The following is a 15,919-nucleotide window of genomic DNA, read 5'->3' on the forward strand; positions in this document are numbered from 1 at the left end:
AATATTCTGTAGCTCGAGAAGAGCTCATTTTTTATTTGCAGAAGGAAAATGCATTTTAGCAGATATAATTAAAATTAATCACTCAAAGGAGTGACTATTAATTGAGTCAGGAAACTAAAAGTTGCTTTGGAATCAAGGAAAGCATATTTTTCTAAACCAGTTTTGCAATCCACATAGGTTTGGAACAATAACATAAAAAAATGATTCATTTGAAATATGTACCTGGCTATCTAGATATGCTAGTAGGTTAATGGATATGTTAATAGGTTAATGAACACCCCCATCCGTCTGACAGGTCAGCATTATAATTTTAGTTGGCTTTTTAAATGTAAGGGCAATTCTTTAAATTTTAAACCTTCAGACAGTCACATACATTAGAATAAAATGGAGATAGATACTCCTTAAACTATCAAATAATGTGTTGTATACATTTTAATCTTTTGAAGAAAAGCATCAAATATTTTTTTCAGGGGTTTCTGTTTACAGATTATGAAATGTATGTAGATACAGTTATGGTTTTAGCATGGAAGCCTCTTCATTATTTGTGAACTCATTAGAAGGCAGCTCCTCAATGTCATCTGAAGCACTCATCCTGCCAGTACTTACCTTAGGCATTCCAGGTGCACCCGGCATTCGGGAATTAAAGGGGAGCCTCACCAAACTTTCTTCCTGGATGTGTGTGTGTGTGTGTGTGTGTTTCTTAAATCTAAATCTTGAGACAAGAACATGTTATTTCTTTTTCTTTTCTTTTTAGGATGAAATAGCAAAATGTATAACTTGTCTCCCAAGAATTCTACAGGGGAAGTTAGTTTTTATTTCTGCAGACTTTGTGTAAGCTTGTCTCAAAACGATAGAAATAGCAAGAAATAGTTTCTACAAGCCCAATGGTTAGTTTTAAGGAGTATCTGAGTGGCTAGGTTTGCCTTTTATTTTGCACAGCTGAGTCACATGGTTTCTTGTGCAGTGTGAACTAGAAGAATGGGTGTTCTGTGTATTGGTACATTTCTAGCTGCTGATTCTAGCTACACAGTCCATTAACATGTCACACCTCTTAGAAAAATTAAATTAACAGAAGAAGGCAGCTAGTAAATAACATAATAAATTATAATATTAAATAAATAGTGAAGGTGAATAAGAGGTAGTCTGGGATTTCTCTTTTTAGGCCAAAAGATAAGGTAATGTTGATATGAAAGTAGATGAAGAATATGGAACATGAAAAAGGAGGTCCTTTTCAAAGTTAATTTGCATATTTTGCAATCTTTGAGCCAGTGGTCATGGCATGCCCCATAGTGCTAAAGAAGAAAATTCAGCTTAATGTGCCTTTTCTTGTTTAAACAGTATTTTTCTCTTTCAAGAATAGTCAGTACTTCCTACTCCCTCATTCTATTCTCTTTTGGCAGAGAGAATGAGAAGGGGGAAACTTGGCCTACCCTTTGGTTTCTACAAACAGTTTCTATGCAAAACTTTGGTGAACTTTGTAGGTGGTAAATTTACTTTGGAAGGTCAATAACAATGGAAATAAACAAAAACACACACCATAAAAGTTTTAAAAACTACAGCCAGTAAGTGAGGAGCAAGGTACCCCATTTCATACATGTTCTCCATGAATAGAGTAGAGAACATTTGCATTGAAAATCTTGCAATTTTCAGTGTGGAGAACTGAAAAACCTGAAGAGTTCACCTAGAAAATTACGTTTTGCTCTACTACATCCAAATGCCTATTTTTGTTCAGGATTATTAAAAAGAACATGGCTTTTAGTTGATCCAACTTTGCTACCAATAACACAGAATGTGGTAGTTTGAAGTAAGGGAATGGAAGCTCTCAATGAGCCCTAAGAATTGCAAGCACAGTTTCTAACGTATGTGACAAGAAATGGCATTGGGTTCCCCAAAACTTGAAAAATGAGTGTTTCATTTACTGGAGTTTCACTTGACAGCTGCACCTGTCCCTCGAAAGCCTCCCATGTGTTCCAAGTGGCCTAACATTCAGGGGGAGATAACACATTTGCTGTAGCTTCCTTTGATTTTGAGATGATTAGATACAGTTAAATGTTATTCTACATTAACTAATTTTTAAAAATTAAATTACTGCACAGTCGACTGAAAGCAAAATGAAAAGGGCAATCCTTTTCTAATGATTTGTAGATGTTTAACAAATGGCATCCCCAATGCAAATCTCTCATCTCTTTTGCTTTATTGAAAATGCAAAAAAAGCCCAACTTTCAGTTCATTTAAAATTTTAGTTTTGAGTATCTCAAATTTGCAAAGCACCAAAAACTAAAAACAACAACAAACAAAATAGTGAGCACTCATGATGAACCTAGAGTGTCATTTTTAATACATTTGCAAAGATGATTTGAAATACTTTGAGGGAGCTAACCGCTTAATCTTATGGGATAGCAACATTCTCCACTATTTCTAAGAAGAATGATTCCTTAACAGTAACAGGTTTGATTACTTTCGCTTTGTTATTAATGAAATCACATTGCCAATGTCAAATATTGCTATGATGCTATGAATTATCCCTGCCTTTAAGATTCCCCTTGCCCCCTGCCCAAAAAACTGTACCTATTTGGTAGCAAACCTATGTGAAAGGGACAGTGCCAACTCTAAGCTTAACTGAAGTCAGAGAAAACGAGTAAATCACGCCAGACATTTGAAATCATTAAACATTTGGGGGGATTTTATATGAATTCTTTTTATGACAGTCAATATAATCTCTTCTGTGCCTATTTCCGTTGCATGTAAGAGAAATTCTAGTCAATGGCAGAACGCTTTACTGCTGCCATTACTGCAGACTTTATAGATCAGAGATGTGTCAGCATGTTAGCTATCGCAGTAATGCCTCTTTTGTGTGAAACCTTATGGGCCTTGCAGGCACTCTCTCATTCTGACACTCATAAAACGTTCAAGTCCCCATATTTATTATTTAATTTTCTTCCTATAGATAGCAACAGAGCACTTCAGTATACGAATGTGTAGCCAAAAATTGACAGGCGAGCGTGAATGGGACTAATGAGCTTCAATAATACACATATTAGGAACCACTAAAGGAAGTTTAATTAAGAAAAACAAGTTGAGCATGAAATTCATTTTGGAACAAATAGAATCTAAGTTACCGCTACAGATGTAAAGTCAAAAACCACAGTGATGCATCCCAGGAAAGAAAGTTCCAGGCTGAGACTCAGATCTACCCAACACAGTTGACATCTTAGGACCCGACTTTAACTTGAGGAGCTTGGGTTTGACTTATGAAATGGAAGGATATATATATTTTTATAGTGTTTTCACTTTTATCTGCTTTCTGTAGCAATTTTTGTTTAGTATTTTAACTATATATCTAGTCACACTTTTTGTACATAAACTTGTTCCCTTGAGACAGGCCAGGCAGTAACCTCTTTTTCTATCGTCTGCCTTTCTAATACCACCTGTGTCTGCAGTTAGAGCTGCCTGCTAAAGCCCATGTCATCGCTTTGGGTGTGCTGTAAGTGCTGTTTCAGTAAGAAAGGGGTTTATCTATCTTTTACCTGTATCTATAATTCTGTTTAATTTTTGGCATAATCTAGAAAATAAGCCCGTTTATTTATTCATTTGCTTGCTTATTTATTTGGTAGTGGCAATGTGTTGGGGGGGGGGAGATATGGAGGAGATAAAATATCAAGAAAATATTTTCCTAGAATGTGTTGTTTTTTTTTACATTTTGTCTGTATCTAAATAACATAGTAAATTCTGAAGAGTGAAAAAGTCAGGGAATAATATGGAGGTCTTTATATGTTTCTCGACCTCCACCTTTTTGGAAACATCCAACTGATGTACAATTTATTCCTGATGCAGATGTTTGGCATCACTTATGTGTAGCAGTAGTTGTTACTCCCTTGACACACCCAGTGAATGTTGAGTCTTCAGAAAAAAAAAGGTTAATTTTAATATTTCAGAATGAATTGAAAATTCTGTTGCCTTAAAAAGTTTTGATGAATACCTTTTATTGTCATATGGAATACTTACTATGCTTCGAAATTCAACAAGGTCATGTATGAAATCCATGGACATTGATTTGATAAAAATTAACTTGGGATTGTAACTAGTATAATTTCCCCCATAGGACAATCACTTCTCTTATGACAGAACCGACAGTGATTAGTACATATGACATTGACCAACAGTTGTCACAAAATTTGTACCTGAAAGTGATCCTTGAGTCATTTAATAGTTAACCATAACACTAGAAGGAATAAAGATTCACTTCAGTAACCATTATGTTTCAAGTAACTGCGTCTGTCATTTTTAATTTACATCTATATTACTTAGCTGTCCAAAACTTTACATACAAGTGACAATGTTATCTATCCTTTTTCTTGGGTAAAAAAAAAGTCACCAGTTTCATTACCTCTTTAACTGTGCCAAGTGTTCTAATGTATATGCTACTATGAGACTGATACTGAAAGTGCCTATTATTTAAAGCTGTGGTCTTTAGCAATCACATCTGAGTATTAAATGAATATACAAAAGTAAAATATTTTACGTAACGAGACAATATTGTAGTGGCAGTGATGGCAAGGATTTCTGTCTGGTTTCTCAAAGCTGTGTGTTTCTCACCAGCACCTAGAACAGTGCCTGGCACATTACTGGTGACCAACAAATACTTGTTAAATGAATAAAGAGACCTGGCTTTAGCTTTGCTTGTTACCTCTTTGCTTAAAAATTGGTTTCTTCATTTCTGCTTTTCATTTTTTTCTTAAATACATGATTTCTTATTTGAATTGATAGACATTTTGAAGTTTTGTGCAAACTCCCCAAAGCAGAAAGGAATGTATTTAAAAAATTGAATTTTAACCAGACAAATAATAATTGAAAATTTTTAGTGAGTTTTGTACAAAGTTTATTTACCTTATTTAGATAGATTATTTTATCAAGACTTACAAGTGTGATATAATTATTTCTGGTTATAATTTACCAAAATGTACATTAGAATTATTTTCTGCCATGAAAAAAATGTGATATCTCAAGGAATTTAGAAACACTAAAAATTATTTCAAACACTTAGAACTTGGACAGTAAGATCTAAAATGTAATGAAAGTTGGTGTTTTGGTCATTATTTACAACTTAGACATTTTTTTGAAACACTTTTTGATTCTAAACTCTATTAGTCAATTTTCTTTAAGTGGTGAATTCATCTAGCAATTAATATCCCACGTGTATATGAAATCCTTGTGAATATCTATTCATTGGTCTGTTACACAAATGACCCATGAATAGAACATTGTTTTGAATCTTACTAGTATTAGCACTGGTAGAACTGTAATATGAAAGGCAATAAGAATGTGGATATCTGAAGAAGATTACCAGTGTAATATTCTTTCGCCTTTGGGGCACTGGTTGAGCTCTAAGCCATGTCAGGAATGACAGGAAGCCATTATTGTTGTTTGGTGCCTTATGTGAAAGGAGTTGGTGGTTTTAGTCCAATTCCTAGTGGACACTTACTTCTTAAACAATAGTCACTATAGTATTTGCCAATTCCAGCAGAAGCCTGGGAGTGAATGAACACAAAAGTTTAACTACCGTGTCTCTGCTAATCATCCTCCAAGGGGTCAAGATTGACACAGCCTGGCATAGGGCCATACTGAGAAACTTAGCACTGCTTCTGCCAAAGTTGTAGCTATTCTCTGGCAACAAGGGATTTTTTTTTAAAGAGGACTTTAATTAAGCAGGGCACCAGGAAGAGCGATTCTCCACTATTCCCAGGCACAGCAACTCACTAGAAACAAAAATAAGCTTAAATAGTAAATTGAGAATATAGAACTGCTGTTAGGTTGTGCTATCTTCTCTATAAAGACACTGGCAGACATAATTATGTTGCTTCTGGAAGCAATGACTTGTGACCCAAAGGTTGCCCCTTTCAGACCAAAGCATCAATTTAACATCAAGGAAAGTAATCAACTCTACCTGGATGTCTCTCCTAAGCTCTTGAGTGATTCTTCATTTTCTTCTGGGGGATCAAAAGGCTGCCAATTGGTTTTCAAGATTCTTCCTGCAGTAGTTTACACATACATTAAAATTGTTGCCCAGGCTTTTTAAAAAATAAAAGAAAAATTTAATATTCTGTCTTCTTGATTCCTGCCCCTCACCCAATTTCGTCTTAATCCTTGGCAGTCAAGACTTCTAAGCAGAGTCTAGATTTAATAATTCATATTTGGGGATTCTATCTGAGAGTAGGTTCACAGTAAATGAAAAGTAAAACTTATTGTATATAGTTAAATGTTAAATGACTTGTTTTAGCTGCTCCCTGAAAACAACACAAATAAGACACTCTAATATTTAGCCTGTTACAGAATTTACCAGGTGACTGAAAAATACACAGGAGTATCCGGAGATACAGGAAAAACCCATTTATTTCCAGATGTACTAGTACCATGACTCAGGGGAGCCTGTTTCCAAATCCTGAGCAAACCAATATGGAGGAAGCTTTCTCTTTATACCCTTTGGTTTTTTTGTCTCCCAAATATGGGTCAGACTTCCAGACTTTTCACCGGCTTTGCAAAAAGCCCTGTGTGTTGGGATGGGGCACATGAGACCACACCTAAAGGCCTGGCCTAGTACCAGTGCTGATAACCCCCTCCAGGGGTTGTATATTGTTCATGGTTTATGGCCTCTTTAAAATGTGAGTATTTAGGTAAATAGGTCTTGCAAGACAAGATAATTAAGGAAGGGTCAAGTGATTCTATAGGCTAACAGGAATGTTTATTAGGGATACTGATTAACTAGGTACAGAGTCAGGCTGCTGGTCTCCCCGCCCAAAAAAAAAAAAGTCTTATTTTCCTCATCAAGCCATTAGTTGTAATGATGGTCATAGTAGAAATTCAGTTGTGGAATGTAAAAGGAAATGCTATCACTTTGATATGTTTTTTCCTTGCATTGTCAAAAAAGCTGTCATGGTATCTTAGAATCTTACTTTTTTGCCAAACAGTAATGTAATTAGCTGCCAGTCTATACGGTCACCCACTCATACCCCTGCGTGATGAGTTTTCAGTGTACTTTAATTTGTTCCCCTGTTTCATCCCCTCTTGCTCCAACTCTAATTAAGATAATGCCATCGTCACAGAGGTCAGTCATCACAAGTATATTTTTAAAAATCTGAGGGGAGGGTTACTTGATGAAAAGTAATAATGAATAAGTAAAATGTTTCCACTTATTTGTATCAAGAAATATTTTCTGATAACCTACAATGTAATGATTTGTTCTGGGGAAGGTTACTAAAAATCAACAGTTCAAAAGTGATAGCCTCTTTTTTTGAAGAGTGAGGCTAATTTGATCATGTTATTTTTATGATTATAATTCTTCTCAGACTTGGGATGTGATCTCACATATTTCCTAAAATGGCAGAGAAATTATTGAGTTGTCTTCTCTCCAGCCTGTTGTCGCACTCTTCTTTCAAGTCACACCGGTCTCTTTGTTGTTGGAAAGCCTCTGGTTTCACAGCATTTGGGTCTTCCCTTGTTTCTGTCTGGCACTCTCTGTTCTCTGGTCCTGACCTGCCAACTCCTATTCATCTTTCAGAACCCAGTTATAGATCACTTCTTCAAGATCACATTCTCACTACAGGTCCATTAAATCTTCCCTCAGAGCACCCTGCATTATCCTTTTTGGCAAAGCATTTATGACTAGATAGTTATTTGTATAATTGACTTACATAGATTGTGTCTTCCCCATTGAACTGCAGTCTCCATGCAAATTAGCACTATTCCTTCATTATTCCTAAGTTGCTTCACACTAAATAGTGTAAGGAAGAAGAAGGAAGCTGATTGTATAAGTTGCTGTGATTAAAAACTGATATGGGTACAGTTACAAGAATGGTAACACATGCTTTTGGGGCTGGGAGAATCTGAAAAGGATGTACTGATCTTTGAAACAGGCCTTGAAGAATACCACTTGGGTTGCGGGAAACGAGTTAAGTCGGCTCGCGTGAATTGCGCGTACTCCGCGGGAGCCGTCTTAAACTCGGTTCATATAGATTTGCAGTGGAGTGCGGGAAACGTGTAAACTCGGGCCGATTGTAACTGCGTATTACCAAATATTTCATTTCAATCGAACCCATACTTCAAAAGATATGGCATTTTAACGCGCCATCTTATATTTTGGCGGGAAATTCACCCGACACCGTAGTGATACTAGCTGGAGTCCCTCTAGGCAAAAACTGAGCCTGGGAAGAGTGTTTTCCAGGAAGGAAGATCTTGGTAAACAAGTTGGGCCCAATTCACTGACCACTGCTCCCAGTGCTAGGTGCTGCCTTTCATTAGTATTGTTTGTTTGTTTGTTTGTTTGTTTGTTTTTCCCCACAAAGATAGATTGCCACCAGCTAGAACCTCTGCATATACTCAGGATTTTTTTCCTGGATATTCTTTAAAATATTTAGTTGGTAAATTTTTTTCTCCTATTACTGTCAAATTTTAGTGTGCCATTTCTCCTTAGCATTCTATTTTCTCTTATGTTCTCACATGTTTGGAGAGGTTCATTTAGAGTAGAAGTAACCCAAGGAGAAAGAGAACAAGTAGAATTGCTTATATTTTTTTGCAAAGGAAGAGGGAATGGGATGTAACTAGAAAACTATTGAGGCTTGCCTACCTTTTATCCTAGAAGGAGGCTATGGACAAAATTGAGAAGGAGGCAGGGTTATCTGTAGAGTCTGTTGATTCTTCTGCCTTATCTCTTTCTATTTGTTGGAATTCAATACATTCACAAAACTGTGTTCTTGTTTTATTGAAAAGCGTTTCAGTGGCTTTGTATTTCAGATCTTCAATGTAATGATCAATTACACTGAGATAATGATCTCTACTTTTTGGTATTTAGAAACATTAAATGAGATTATGAAGTTAGCTCACTGGACCTACTTCATGCTTAGTTGGTGCTAGCCATTAATCAAGTAATCAGTTAATAATGGTCATGGCAGGATATATTTGTTACTACATTAGTTTTCAATAGCTACATATTGATATGGCCACAACATGGGACATGGTACCTCTTGAACTTCTATGTAATCAAGGTCTGTAACTTGGATATTCCCATCTCAGAGTAGACCCTTTGTAATCCTTGGTTCTAAGGATGTGGGTTTATTTCTGGGCTCCCTATTCTGTTGCATTGAGCTATACATATGTTTTTATGCCAGTGTCATGATGTTTTGATTACTGTGGCCTTGTAATATAGTTTGATATTAGATAGCAATTTCTCCAACTTTATTCTCTTTTCTCAAGATTGCTGTGGCAATTTGGAGCCTTTTGATGTTCCATATACATTTTTAGAATATTCACTCTAGTTCTGTGAATCACAACATTGGTATCTTGGTAAGAATTGCATTAAATCTATAGCTTGTTTTGGGGAGTATTAGCATTTTAATTATGTTAATTCTTCCTATCCATGAATATGGTATATGCTTCTACTTATTTGTATCTTCTTCAATTTCTTTGTTCAGTGTCTTATAAATTTTCTACTACAGGTCTTTTACATCCTTGGTTAAATTTATTACCAGATACTTTTAAAATATATTTTATTGATTTTTTTACAGAGAGGAAGGGAGAGGGATAGAGAGTTAGAAACATCGATGAGAGAGAAACATGGATCAGCTGCCTCCAGCACACTCCCTACTGGGGATGTGCCCGCAACCAAGGTACATGCCCTTGACCGGACTCGAACCTGGGACCCTTGAGTCCGCAGGCTGATGCTTCATCCATTGAGCCAAACCGATTAGGACCCAGATACTTTTTTAAAACAGTTGTAAATGGGGTTGTTTTCTTAGTTTCCCTTTCTGATAGTTCATCATTACTGTATAAAAAGCAACTGATTTCTGAATATTTATTTTGTATCCTACTACTTTAATTGAATTCATTTATCAGTTCTAGAAGTTTTTGTTGGCATCTATTGGTTCTATCTATATAGTATCGTGTTATTTACAAATAATGACATTTTACTTCTTCCTTTCCAATTTGGATGCCTTTTATTTATTTTTTTCCTTGGCTTGTTGCTGTAGCTAGGACTTCCAGTATGAATAAGAGTGGTGAAAGCAGACTTCCTTGCCTTGTTCCTGATCTTAAGGAAAATGCTTTTAATTTTTGCCCATTGAGTATGATGTTGGCTGTGTGCTTGTCATATATGGCCTTTATTCCATTGTGGTATGTTCCCTCTATTCCCACCTTGCTGAGAGGTATTTTTTTTTAAATAAATAGGTGCTCCATTTTATCAAATGCCTTTTCTACAACTATTTATATGATCATGTGATTTTTATCCTTCATTTTTTGTTATTTGATGTATCGCATTTATTGATTTGTGGTTATTTGACTACCCTTGCCTCCCTTAAATAAATCCCACTTGATCATGGCATATGATCTTTCTAATGTATTACTGATAATTTTAGCATGTATTGTTGAGAACTTTAGCATCTATGTTTATCATGGATATAAGCCTATAATTTCTTTATTGCTTTGTGGTGTCTTTATCTGGTTTTGTAATTAGGCTAATGCTGGCCATGTAGAATGAGCTTGAATTTCCTCCTCTTGAATTTTTTGAATGGTTTCAGAAGGACAGATATTATTTCTTCTTTGAATGTTTGGTAAAATCACCTCTGAATCCATCTGGTCTAGAACTTTCGTTTGTTGTGAGTTTGTTGTCTGGTGTTCGCCAGATCTATACAGGTTCAAACTTGGTGCCAGTGCTGGGTTTGAAGTCACTCAAACCCATGTCCCAGTGCATACAAAGGTTAGCTGCCACCCTCTGGGTGCTCGCACACCTCTGTGGTTGGGCAGGGTCTCAGGGTGAGGCCAGCAGAGTTTATTGTGCCCAAGCAGAGCAATATTTGACTGTGTGAAGGGAAAGCTCTGCACCTGTTTGGCATGTGAGGGAAAAATGTTCCCTGTCCTAGAGCCACACAACTCAGTCTGTCCAGGTTTTGCCTGATCATGATCACAGTAGGATGGGGCCACCAGGAGTTGGGTGGATGGCCTAGCACACCTCCTTGAGGGGGAGGTGCAGGTCAGTCTTGAGAGAAGGTTGAGAGAGTTGCCCTTGCCGCAGAGCCACACAATACAGTGTGGCTCATATTCTGGCCAGACCTCAGCAAGGCAGAGCCACCAAAAATTGGGAGGGTGGGGCCACCAGGAGTGTGGAGAATGGAGCTAGGGAGTCCCTGGTGAGGGGAGACACCAGTCAAGTTCACAGGAAAGTGGGGGGATTGGTCCCTACCCCAAAGTCATACAACTCAGTCACAGATCCTCCCTGAGTCTTCCCAGATCTTTACACCCTGGGCCAGGCAGCTGACTCCTCAGCAGAGCACAAGCTCCATAGGATGGGGTGACAGGGTATCCAGAGGGTGGCGTGATTGCTTTTCCCCACCCTGATGCCGTTTTAGGGGAGTGCACCACACGTGGAAGCTGGCATCTGTGGTGTGGGAGAGGAACTCAGCTCAGGGATCCCGAGCTGTTCCTTCTGCTCTCTCCAGAGCCACAAACCCCCGTCTCTCCTCACGCTTTTCAATATTTTTGTGTGAAGTTATTACATATGATTAAATAGACCTTGTTTTGAGTCTTGCAATGTAGCTGAAGAAGAGCTTGTACTAAAAGTGGAAGTTTCATTTTTCCTTGTTTCTTTTTCTTATGATTGGATTACTAGTGTTTCCCTTACTCCACATTTATCTTGTGGGAAAAACAATCCAGTAGTCTGTTCTGTGAAGGTTACTGCAATTAAAACATGATGAAAATGTAGACATCCACCTATCCAGCGATGTAAACTCCAATCCATCACTAAACATTGAAGAAGAACCATAATAACGATAAAATTCCACTGCTGGCAAGCCTACCGCTTTACAGAGCTTCACACCTTCCCAAGAATATCCCTAGTGCCGTATGCATCACACAACAAACCATGTGAAGGCACTGGCATTGCCCCATATATTCATATTAGCAAAGCATAACTTCTTTCTCTTTTTGCTTCATGTAAAATATTATGCTACAGAGAAGTTCAGCAATTTCCTTCCCTTTTCTCACCTATCTGGTCATCTCCGGGTGGCATGTGAGCACACTGCTTTGGAGATCCCTGCTCCACAGTATTGCCAGTTTAACTTTTTTTGTGAATTGATTTAATAATACTCTTCCCCTGCTAGGAATATGTAAGGGCTTTTCATCATCCAGTGAATAAAATCCAAATTATTTAGCCTTTTCATGAAGTGCTTCCTTGATTTGGCTGTAACCTGACTTTTCCTGTCTCATTCAATGCTGATCCTCATTCTGTATTCTGGCCAAACTAAACTAAACCCTCCTCAAATGTGGCTGCCCCTGTCCTTTCTGTCATAGGTCAGATGTCCCAGGGGAAATATGAAGGCCCTGAGATGGAAGTTTGCCAGCAGGAAGCTTGTTGGGGCATGCCCTGGGACTAAATACCTGGCAAGGAGGGAGAGACTCACAGGCAACTCCTCCCTCCACTCCTTTCCACAGGGAGCCTAGGGGCAGGGATGGCCCTTTGGCATTGATATGCATTGAGGCAAGAAGGGCAGGTCTTTCTACACTGGTGTGGACCAGTCCTTGGCATGTGAGGTAGGTCCAAGCAGGCTCACCACAGTGTACACTACACATCCTTTCTGCTGTTTCTGGAATGTGCCTGAGGTCTCTTCCATGACCTTCAATGTTCCAATCTTATTCATTCTTTGAGGCCCAGCACAAATTCCCCCTGATTCATGAATTCTTTCCTATTCTATTAACTCAAGGTAGACCTGTCTCTTCTTTTAAAGGCTAACAACATTTTGTGTAATTGTGTTCATTTGCTTATTCATCCCATTTTTAAAGTACTTACTAGGTGAATTAATTACACATTAGTTACTTCAGTCACTGAAAGGACTCACAGTACTCAAAATAGTTTATACTCCCTGGATAGCTTTATGACAGGCAAAGACTATAATACAGCAACAGCAGGAGAAGGGTAGGTATTGAATGGAGTCTGGAAATCTCAGACTCAGGCTTTGTTCTCCCATTGCTGGGTCTCACAAGATACTCCTTGTCCCTAGGTCATGAACCACCACCAGTGTGCATGTGAAACATATTGATAGAGAAAGCCCAGAATCTGTCGGTGGTCAGGTTTTCTTACAGTGGGAGCTGGCCACACAGGCACATTTTAGTTACATAGCTAGATGGGGCCATTGACAATCACCACACTCCACTGAAGCCGGCTATTATTAAATGCAAGTATTATTAAATTATTATTACTAAATCCAATTCTTAAGTCAAATATTATTAGTAAGCACTGTTGACAGGCAGATGTATTCTGAACTCAAAACAACTCAGACACATAGCTATAAAACATTATTTAGCTTTAGTTAATACAGTCAGTCTTTATTATTCCTAGATCAGTATTTTCAAATTTGCCTGTTCACTAAAATGTATTTGTAACTTCTAAATCAATACTCATGGTGCTTTCACAGTTATTCACGGACATGAGCAAAACAGTACATAATTCGAGTTACCCTATGAGCATGTTTCCAGCTGAGGTTGAACAAGGTGATACTCTGCCTACTTGTTTCAGCTCTCAGAGCTGAACAGAGGACAGGGATGGTAGTGAGATAATGTAGTGTAGTCCTACAAACTCTAGCTCTTGGCAAGTTGGAGGGGGTTTGAGTTCCAACTCTGGCCTATTAGTGGCCTCAGACAAGTCACTTAACACATCAGAACTTTATTTTCTCTTTTGTAAAATAAATAAAATAAAATCTATTAAGGTAAATCATTTTTAAGATTTAAGATTATAATTTATAAACTATGTGTGTGTGTGTGTGTGTGTGTGTGTGTGTGTATTTACCTAGGGGAAATGGATCTATGTTCCCTAATTCAGTGTTTGCAATGACTCAATAGAACAGTACTACAGTGAATAATGCCAGTCAACTGAATTGGCCAGACTCTACATTGCTCAGTGATAAGCATGCGTTCAATCCAGATCAGCTGAAATTTACCGAGGCCGGCACTATGTAAAGGATTTTCATATAGATTTTATGATGAATATAAAGATATTATTTAAAAATACACACAACAACACAAAGTCCTTACCCTTGAATAAGAAATTCAATGGGGTTGGGGGGATTAAGTTCAATAATAAAACAAAAACAAAGCAAGGTAGGAGAAAACAGGTGACATAAAAAAGATAACACAAAAAGTTATGTAAAATTAGCAGTCAGACTTCCTGCTGGATCCTACCTCCCACTCATCATGTATTGGTTGAACATGTCACCTTCCAACCTGCATTAGAGCCATTTTTTATGTGACTTATTTCTTTATGTGACTTATTTTTATGTGACGTATTTCTTTATAATATTGTAGCTATTTGGGAGCAATGACTGGATTGTACTTCTCTCTGCTCTCTCTATAATCATCCCTTTGGACTGGGTCACTCAGGCACAAACTAGTGGATAAACCAGTTATTTTGATAAGTCAATGAAAGTGACATAATATATTCCCATTTATGTCTCTTTAAGTTTTATTCATTTTTTATTTTATTTCTCTCAGTACGATAACACATGCATTACCCCAAGGGGAGAAACAATGGAGGAATTTTTGAGCTAGTTTCTCCACTAACTTCAAAGCCAGATGAAGTGAGTCCTGTATGGATTGATAAGCTCAACTACTTGCCTGCTCTGCTGAGTAAAGCTTTTCTGATCTCATTATTTTAATATATTTATTCCAAAATATTTCAAACATACAGGAAAATACAGAAAATTCCATAACAAAAGGTATGTGTATATTTGTGTGTGTGTGTGTTATCACCCACCACTATCAAATGCTAAAATATGTAAAACTTAATTAATTGCTGTTTTTTTAAGGCCTCATCACAGGTTATCTATCTTAGGTGCCAATTAATTAATTATGTGAATTAATTAATTAATAACTAGAACTAATTTCATTCTCTTTCCTCCTTACTCAGGAATGACACATGCCTTGTTAATACATATTTATGTATCCGTGAATAATATATGGAATTATTTTACTTATTTTAAGCTTCATTTACTTAATAGCATTTTACTGCCCCTAATCTTCTGCAACTTGCTTTATTAAACGTTTTGATATTTATTTATGTTGATATATTTAGGTCGAGGTCTTTTATTTTCACTGAAGTACAGAATTTCAATTTATGAATATATCATAATTCATTTATCAATATCTATTAGTGGACATTTAGGCTATTATGAATTTGGGAGTGTTTTTTTTTTTGGTTACCCATTATTTTAACATGAACAATCTATCATGGCTTTCAATATAAAGATAAAAAGGTAAAAAATGTAACAGAATAAAATATAAACTTTCAATAAGAACAGGGCATACCATTTACATTTCTCTGTTTCTATGACATTGTCAGAGTATTTACCTAGACTATCTTCTGAAGGAACATAAATACTCTTACAATTCAATTTTAAATGTACTAGGATCAATTTTTTAAAGTGCTAATTGTGGAATGAAAGACTATATCATGTACAATGATCAAGAGAATGGCCTTTCAATCAGATGCCACTGGGCTCCTGGATCTGCTATTGATCAGCTAATCAGCTGAGAGACCTCGGCCAAGGAATTTAACCTCTTTAACTCTCAGTTTCTCATGAGTAAAAAGGGGATGATTGCCGAACCCATATTATAGGGTTGTTGTAAATGAGATTGTAAACACATAAAAGCTAAGGGTTTGGCATATACTAAAGAAGAACCAATAAATAGGAAAAATATCTATATCTATATCTATCTATCTATATTTTAATTTCAGTTATTCAAACCAGCCATATTTTCACATTAGACTTGGGTGACTGCTAATATAATAGCAACTTCTAAAAAATCTTTGGGGTCAACACTGTAGTTCTCTATACATTGAACCCATGAGAAATGGGATAATTTTGTAACCTCGGAAGCCAAGCAT

At 36.9% G+C, this 15,919-nt stretch overlaps 1 protein-coding gene across 3 annotated transcripts in view; it reads left to right on the plus strand.

Annotated features, from left to right (window-relative positions):
- NLGN1 (neuroligin 1) overlaps nt 1-15,919 on the plus strand; it is a 785,693-nt gene that overhangs the window by 103,176 nt on the left and 666,598 nt on the right. The window lies entirely within an intron of this gene.

The sequence above is a fragment of the Myotis lucifugus genome, unplaced genomic scaffold, assembly GCF_000147115.1.
Source record: "Myotis lucifugus unplaced genomic scaffold, Myoluc2.0 scaffold_164, whole genome shotgun sequence".
Classification (NCBI taxonomy): Eukaryota; Metazoa; Chordata; class Mammalia; order Chiroptera; family Vespertilionidae; genus Myotis; species Myotis lucifugus.